Raw genomic sequence first — 9,159 nt, 5'->3', positions numbered from 1 at the left:
TCTTACTATATATTATATCTTAGTTATAATATATAGTAAGATAATATATATAATTATATATTATATAATTCAGTATAAACAGAGTTTATAATATATAATATATATTATATATATATATATATCCCACTATGTGTGTGTGTGTGTGTGTGTGTGTGTGTATCCCTCCCCAAAATAAACATATGTGTTGTTTTTGAAATTACTATGGGGCTGACGGAATTTTGGAATTACTGTGAAATTGTTAGAGTACTTTCAGGGCTCAGAAAGAAAGCAATACCACACAGACTGGCACTTTGACCTGCTGAGAGAGGCCTTAGAAGCTGCCTCAGAATCAAAGTTCCTAACCTTGTCTTGTTCCTCCCCCAAGCCTTATATCACTAAGAAAGCTTCTTTCCAAAAGAAATGTAGCTGCCCTAAGACCCTCTTTCTCACGATCTCATCAAACAAACACAAATGGTGAACCAGAAGAGAAAAGACTGGAGTCATCACCATGCCCAGACAGGCATTTCATCTGTTCTTTGAAGGCAGCTCTAAGAGACTAGCCAAGAAATTTTATCTGCATAATGAGAAAATCATTGTTCCTCTGAACCACCTTCTGAGTATTGGGCCTATTTATTCTTCTATTTCGCCATCCCCTATGAAGAAAGCATGTAAGTCTCAACCACATGGCCACACTTTGAGTTCATATTTGGTATGACTCCTGAGCACACATGTGCGTGTAATAGTAGTACATTGGTTATGCTTTTCTCTTGTTAGTTTTCTTTTTGTTATGGCAATGTCAGCCATGATCCTTTATGATGGGGAGGAAAGATATCAGCCCCTACCCAGCCCTAGAGTACAAATTAAAAACTGTATTCCATGGGCGTTTTTACTCCACAGCTCAATAAGCAAAAGAAAGACTATCTAAATAAATTTTAATGAGCCAATTAAAAATAATTCAACTCAGAAGAAAACATAAAAGGAAAGTTTCATGATATTGGATTTGGCAACAATTTATTGGACATGACGCCAAAAGCACAGGCACCAAAAGAAAAAAACATATAAATTAATCTTAATCAAAACGTTAAACTTTTGTGTATTAGGAACACAATCAGCAGAGTGAAAGGCAACCTATGGAATGAAAGAATGGAAGAAAATATTTGCATATCACACATACAATGCGATCTTAATACCCACAGTCTGTAAGTAACTTCTACCACTCAGCAACAATAACAACGAAAACAGCAACTCAATTTAACAAATGGGTAAAGGACTGGAATTTCTCCAAGGAAAATACACACATGGCCAATAAGCACATGGAAACATGTTCATTTTCTTCACTGATTTTTAGAGAAATGTCAGTCAAAACTACAAGATGCCACTCCATAGCCATGAAGATAGTTATTATTAAAAACAAAAACACAGGCAATAACATGTGTTGGCAAGGATGTGGAGAAGTGAGGACCCTTGTTTTTTTCTGGTAAAAATGTAAAATGGTATAGCCACTGTGGAAAATGGTATAACAGTTCCTCAAAAAATCAAACATAGAATTAGCATCCGAGTCAGCAATTCCATTTCTGGGCATACACTCTAAAGAACTAAAAGCTGGGACTTACCATCCCTATGAACTTTTGCTCCTATCTCCTTCCCTTCACTCAGATAAATGATGACTGTTCCTTTCGCACTTCCACTGGGCCCCATATTGATATTTTTTTGTAGAAATTTATAACATTTATTTCGTCTACGTAAGTCTTTTAAGTATACAAAAGATGGACAGTTCCTTTATGCTTCACAGTACCTATGAGCAATGCCACATGGACAAATAACTGATGCTTTCTATCTCGAATTATCTGGATAGGTTCACTACTTATTCGCTTTGTCATCCTGTGTAAAATCTCTAACTCCTGAAGTGTCCTAATCTACTGAAAGAATACACGTGTATAAACCAGCAATGATTTCACAGGATTGTTTTGGACTTCACACAGAATACTATTTGTGGTGGCATTTTAGAGTTATTCAATAAATTCTTAATTCAACTTGCATTGTATAGAGGAGTCTGAATGTTTGGGGTGTTTTGTGTTCTGCTTTTCTGAATAAAAATCTGTGCATTTTGCCCGCTCCCCGGTTTTTTTTTTTTTTTTTTAGACGGAGTCTCGCTCTGTGGCCCAGGCTGGAGTGCAGTGGCCGGACCTTGGTTCAGTGCAAGCTCCGCCTCCCGGGTTCACGCCGTTCTCCTGCCTCAGCCTCCCGAGTAGCTGGGACTACAGGTGCCCGCCACCTCACCCGGCTAGTTTTTTGTGTTTTTTTAGTAGAGACGAGGTTTCACCGTGTTAGCCAGGATGGTCTCGATCTCCTGACCTCGTGATCCGCCCGTCTCAGCCTCCCAAAGTGCTGGGATTACAGGCGTGAGCCACCGCGCCCCGCCTGTTTTTACTGAATGTGAAAAAAATATATTTTCTCTTTCCCTTATTCAAACTGCGAGGTCTTTATTTATCTAAAGAGTTAGTATTAAATATTAGTATAAAATAGCTGTTCCTCATCTAACTTTCAGGTATTATCAAATGAGGCCAAAAAACATGAGTTAATTAATCCTGATGCTATGTAAAAGAACAACCCGTTATATTTTAAAATTCGGACAATTAAATAACACAATTTCCTTAACCCTACCTTTGTCACAGAGGTTGTGGGACTCACTCCAGGTTTCTTCCACATTGACTTATTCCCTGGGGGATTAATACCCATGATCACCTGTACCTTCCACAAAATATGAATGAAAACATCTTCCTGTGTTTTGCCATTTTGTGAGTGGAAATGATAATATCTTAACTGGTAAGATGTACCTCTCGTCAAGAGTCCTTCCTAGGGAGCCTGTACCTCCTGGCCCATGGTTCCATCAGTTCCACTTAAATCTTCAGGCACTGATTATGTCAGTTAGCTCTAGTGATGGCCAGTCATCTAGGAGAAGAGATGTTTTCACTTGCAGGTTTGTGTGTGTGTGTGTGTGTCTGTGCATCCAACAAAAATCCTCTTTAGCTATTACTTATCAAAATGCTAACAGTATTATCTTGGAGATTCAGTGCAAGTTATCACTGGGGAAACATTCTGTTTAGATGATTCATAGCACTAACAGTATTGAGTAGGAATAAGATGCTAATTGAATTTACCAAATCATCTTTACATTATACCAAACAAGAGCACGAGCCCAGGTTACGCTAAAAGACCAAACCTGCTTACAAAATATGTTATTTATCAACCTCCTCATCAAAATTCTTCCTTCTTGGCATTACTGGGGCTTAGTAAATTTTCTCATCTTTACCTACTAATAAAATGCCATCAGCACGACAACTGATGCTCTTCCATACACTATGCTGACCGTGAATACACATCAGCGACTGTAGACTTCTCCTCCGTCCCAGACATGAAAGCAAAAACCTCGCAGACTGTCATTCTCAGCAGCACGTTCCTTCCTGGAGCACTGAATCACCGTTAACTATTCTTTTTTTTTTTTTTTTTGTATTATTATTATTATTATACTTTAAGTTCTAGGGTACATGTGCATAATGTGCAGGTTTGTTACATATGTATACTTGTGCCATGTTGGTGTGCTGCACCCGTCAACTCGTCAGCACCCATCAACTCGTCATTTACATCAGGTATAACTCCCAATGCAATCCCTGCTCCCTCTGCGCTTCCCATAATAGGCCCCGGTGTGTGATGTTCCCCTTCCCGAGTCCAAGTGATCTCATTGTTCAGTTCCCACCTATGAGTGAGAACATGCAGTGTTTGGTTTTCTGTTCTTGTGATAGTTTGCTGAAATGATGGTTTCCAGCTGCATCCATGTCCCTACAAAGGACACTAACTCATCCTTTTTTATGGCTGCATAGTATTCCATGGTGTATATGCACCACATTTTCTTAATCTAGTCTGTCACTGATGGACTTTTGGGTTGACTCCAAGTCTTTGCTATTGTGAATAGTGCCGCAGTGAACATACGTGTGCATGTGTCTTTATAGCAGCATGATTTATAATCCTTTGGGTATATACCCAGTAATGGGATGGCTGGGTCATATGGTACATCTAGTTCTAGATCCTTGAGGAATTGCCATACTGTTTTCCATAATGGTTGAACTAGTTTACAATCCCACTAACAGTGTAAAAGTGTTCCTATCTCTCCACATCCTCTCCAGCACCTGTTGTTTCCTGACTTTTTAATGATTGCCATTCTAACTGGTGTGAGATGGTATCTCATTGTGGTTTTGATTTGCATTTCTCTGATGGCCAGTGATGAGCATTTTTTCATGTGTCTATTAGCTGTATGCATGTCTTCTTTTGAGAAATGTCTGTTCATATCCTTTGCCCACTTTTTGATGGGGTTGCTTGTTTTTTTTTTCTTGTAAATTTGTTTGAGTTCTTTGTAGGTTCTGGATATTAGCCCTTTGTCAGATGAGTAGATTGCAAAAATTTTCTCCCATTCTGTAGGTTGCCTGTTTACTCTGATGGTAGTTTCTTTTGCTGTGCAGAAGCTCTTTAGTTTAATTAGATCCCATTTGTCAATTTTGGCTTTTGTTGTTGTTGCTTTTGGTGTTTTAGACATGAAGTCCTTGCCCATGCCTATGTCCTGAATGGTATTACCTAGGTTTTCTTCTAGGGTTTTTATGGTAGTAGGTCTAACATTTAAGTCTCTAATCCATCTTGAATTAATTTTTGTATAAGGAGTAAGGAAAGGATCCAGTTTCAGCTTTCTACTTATGGCTAGCCAATTTTCCCAGCACCATTTATTAAATAGGGCACCGTTAACTATTCTTAAGATGAATAAATAGTTTCTTCTTTCAGTTATATAGTCATCTCCAGGTTCCAGAGCAAATGGAGGGAAGCCGGAGAAAGACCAATTCAATGAATATCCTGGAGCTTTTAAAACATGCTCTGTCAATGGTTTTCAGAAGCAGAAGTCCAATAATTAGTACAGGGACCTGGAAGAATAGTACTAAGGGAATCAGGAGGTAATAAGGAAAATTTCCTCTTCTCATTATGTATGCTTGTTTTGTTTTTACTGAATCTTAAACTACACAAGAGGAAAAGGACACTAATGATATTTTGTTTGAACCACTTTTCTCCCCCTTCTCTCTACTCTGATTCATTATCTGGATAATTCTCCCCATCTTTTAAGTCACCTCTCAGAGAGGCCTTCACTGACTTCCAGGTTATGTTTAGGTTCTCTGAATGATGCCCCCACATTTGCAGTCGTAACTTACATTGTAAGAACTCTGCAGACAGTCTCCTCATCTTGGTTCTGTTTCATCCCATCACTCAGGGTGAACAGTCACTGTGTGCTCACTGGTGTCCCTGGGTCTAACACACCACTAAGCACAGTAGGCAGGCAATAAACATTCATTTAATAAATTAACAAGTAAATATGTGTACATGTGTATGTCTTATTCTCTAAACCACGACATGAGCCCTGTGAAGGTGGAGGTAGCATCTTCTACTTAGCATAACGTTTAACACACCAAAGCTTCATATATAATGTGCTTCCTCATCTGAGTTTTCAAACTTGTAATTTTCCACCAGCCTGTTGATACATAGGGATGATTTAAGTACTTATGAGTAGGGTTGGGTCCACACAGTCAAGGTGTCGTATTTCCCACTGTGGTTTCTCCTTTTTACAATACATACGGAATCTGTAAGACTTCTTACACTATCATAGGCTATATATTTTAAATCCAGTGAATGAATCTGATTATAGTGCTAAAATAAAAAGCCTTTCCAAATTGTAAACCATTTCTCTCTTGCTTGTTGAAATGGCTTTCTTCTAGAGATTTGGCTTTTATAAAAATGTAATATCTTTGTCATCACATTTTGGCAGTGCATTCTGAAAGTCAAGGTTTTTCAACCTTGGCACTTTTGATCTCTATGGCCAGACAACTTTTTTTCTATGAGGTCTGTCCTGTGCATTATAAGATGTTTAGCAATGTCTCTGGCCTCCACCTACTAGAATCCAGGAGCACCTGCCCCCAAATTGCTATGAGCACTGTCAAATGTAACCTGGAGAGCAAAATCACCTCTGTTTATGAAACGGTACTTAGTTTGTATCATACATGGTTGCTTTCCATATTTAAGATTGACTTCCAAAAAACCTAATTCTTTGACAGACTAAATAACCTAATTCTAAAATTGATATTTAAGGAACATTTTTTTTTTTCTGGATAGAACTTGCCTTTCTTTCTCACAACTAAATACATGGGTTTAACAATTATTTTATGAATTTAACATTAAAACATTCTCTGAGATCCAACTCTGGTCTTTGTTACATTATATCATTTTGAATACTTTCCCAGTTCTCAAGACTATATATTTTAGATGCAAAGTTCCCATTCTTGTTGTGAATACACTGTGCCTCAGGTGATTTTTCATTGCTTTCCAGGAAAGCTGTAAAAATTACCGAAGTTATTTCTGAGCCAAATAACACTTAAAGGCATCCTTCACATGTCTAAGTCACTCACATTTGTCACTGATTTCAGAGTTCCTTTTATGTTAGGTCCAATCTGTTAGAATTTAGATGAACAAGAACAAAGGTGAGAAGGAAAAAGAACTGTCATTTAAATTGCTTTTTTTTACCTACTTCTTGAGAAATTCTCCTTTTCTTTTCTTTCTTTCTTTTTTTTTTTTTTTTTTTTTGGAGTACAGTGTTGCTATCATACACCACTTACATTTTAGTCAGGGACTGAAATTACAGAGTGAAGAGATCCCAGAATAGAGTGTGAGCCATTTTTTTGAAATGCCTTGGAGTAATTTTCATAATACCCTAGAACACAACTTCATGGATGTTTCTGATGTCTGGGATGACAGCAACCACGTAAAGATGCTTGCCTTTCAGACTTTGCTAAATTGATTGCTTTCCCTAAAGGAAATTCCTAAGAAGATACCATCCTGGTAGTGACCATAATGAGGTGCAGCACCCAATTACCCAGCACTGTAGATTTTGAAGCGCTTGATTCTTCCTCTGCAGAGGCACTGCCAGCATTGGCTCAGCAGAATGGGAGACTTAAGCAGTGCCTAACAAGTGCAGTGGTTGTTACCATTGGCCATTCAGTCCTCTAGGCAGGGTGACAGCCACAAAGCAAGCTGTATTTATCATTGCTGGAATTAGTCCAAGCCTCCAGGGCTAGCTTGCTTCTGTTCTAACATTACCAGGGGTCAGCAGCTGCAGAAGCAGAGGGTCAATTTGCTCAGCCTTGTTTTTCTATCACAATGGCAGAGATAAATGCTATGAAGTACATGAATGAACTCTGGGAACTCCCCTTCTCAAGATCTGTCCTGCAGGCTTTAGGCCAATTATATTCCTTTGGCAAATAAGCAGCTCAGGAGAAAGACTCAGGTCCTTTCAGGCAGTTTAGGACTACATTTACCGATCACTTAGGTAAATCTCTCATTTTGTGGATGAGACGAAGAGCAGTTGTGTACTCTTGGCCAAGTCTGCATAACCTACTCTACGAAGGACCTGGATGGTTTAACTACCTAAATGAAAAAAATATATATATCCCACACACTGCCTATACTTTGGTGTGATTTTGGATGGCATGGGGCCGAGAAGGTGTCTCAGTCAACTTGGGCTGTCATAACAAAATACCATAGAGTAGGTGGATTAAACAACAGGAATTCATATCTCGTGGTTCTGGAAGTTGAAAGTCCAAGATCAAGGGGCCAGAAGGATCAATGTCTTTTGAGGGCTCTTTTCTTAGGTAACAGACAGCTGCCTTCTTGTGTCCTCAGGCGGCTGGAGAGAGAGAAAGCAAGCTGTCTGGTGTTCCTTCTTTCTTATAAGGGCATTAATCCCTTCGTGGGGCCTCTACCCTCATGACCTTATCTAAAACAAATCACTTCTTAAAGATCCCATCTGCAAATACCATCCCATTGGAGCTTAGAACTTCCACATATGAATTTGTTGGGGACATAATTCAGTCCATAGCGGGGGGAGAGGAACAGTGTTTGGGCATTGGCCTCTTGGAAATGGACAGACCTGAGAGAAAGAATCTTTGGATGATTACAAAGTGGTATGAGAATGCTAGTTGGGTCAGTGGCTACCAAGAAGGAGGAAACTATCCAAGGTAGCTTGACAACGTGTAGGCAAAATTCATGATCTGATTTTGAACCTGACAGAAACCACTGCTCCACTTCACCGGGAACAGCAGGTGTACATGCAGCTGATGTCTGTCTGTGCTGACACCTGCCTATGGTCACAGCTTTTTAATGGCACTGAAATTAGCAACTCTCTTCTTTCTCCATCTTGCTACATCTCTCCATACTATTATTTTTAATTAATATGGATATTCGTTTCATCTTAATACCACAATATCTCCAACTTATTTTATTCACCTTTCTCTCAGCCTCATATAAGACATGAAATGCTTTCTTTTCAGAGCTGTGCAGAATTACCTGGAGGACAGCAACCAGAACTCCACAAAGGAACCCAATGAGGTAGCTGGTGGTTATGGTACAATTAGCATCAGCTAGGAATTCCCCTCGGGCTCCTTCCCTCCCTTTAATCCCCCTTTAATCTTTCGGTAGCTCCTGCCCATGGCCTTTTTTGGGGTCTCTGTTTTCTCCTTTTCTGCCCTACTTTTTATCTCGTACACTGCAGTTAAGGTTAGCATACTCTTATTTTCATTATTTGAAGCTGTCCAAGCATTCATATCTGGATTCAGGATGGCATTTGAAAGAAATATAATGGTTTCCAAAGTCATGCTTATCATGTGATACAGACAGACACCTGCACATGCCAGGAATCTTAAAGACTACTCCTCAAATACACTTGTCATAATTTGTGGAAAATGTCACTGATAAGCATCCTCCAAACATGTGCTTTTCTGGTAAACTTGTAACTTTTGTTACCATTTATAATTCAGATATAATTCAGATAAGCTAGGTACTAGATTATTTTGTGAAAGCATAAGGACTAAGAGAAAAAGTGTCATTGGTTTTAAGTTGTCCTGATGTTCATTCTATATACATTACTATAAACACTAGATTACCAATTTGTTCTTTTTGTGCCATTGTTAAAGTCTGCTCAATGACTCACCATGAAATCCCCTCAAAATTATCCAAATTTGGCTTCTTGGCTGTTTCCTTTTTGAGTTAAATAACCACCTAGGTCACTGCAAGTCTCTACTAATTATACACAAGAAC

The sequence above is a fragment of the Piliocolobus tephrosceles genome, chromosome 18 (genome assembly GCF_002776525.5).
Source record: "Piliocolobus tephrosceles isolate RC106 chromosome 18, ASM277652v3, whole genome shotgun sequence".
NCBI lineage: Eukaryota > Metazoa > Chordata > Mammalia > Primates > Cercopithecidae > Piliocolobus > Piliocolobus tephrosceles.
The sequence above is the reverse complement of the archived record's forward strand: the minus strand, read 5'-3'. Positions refer to the sequence as shown.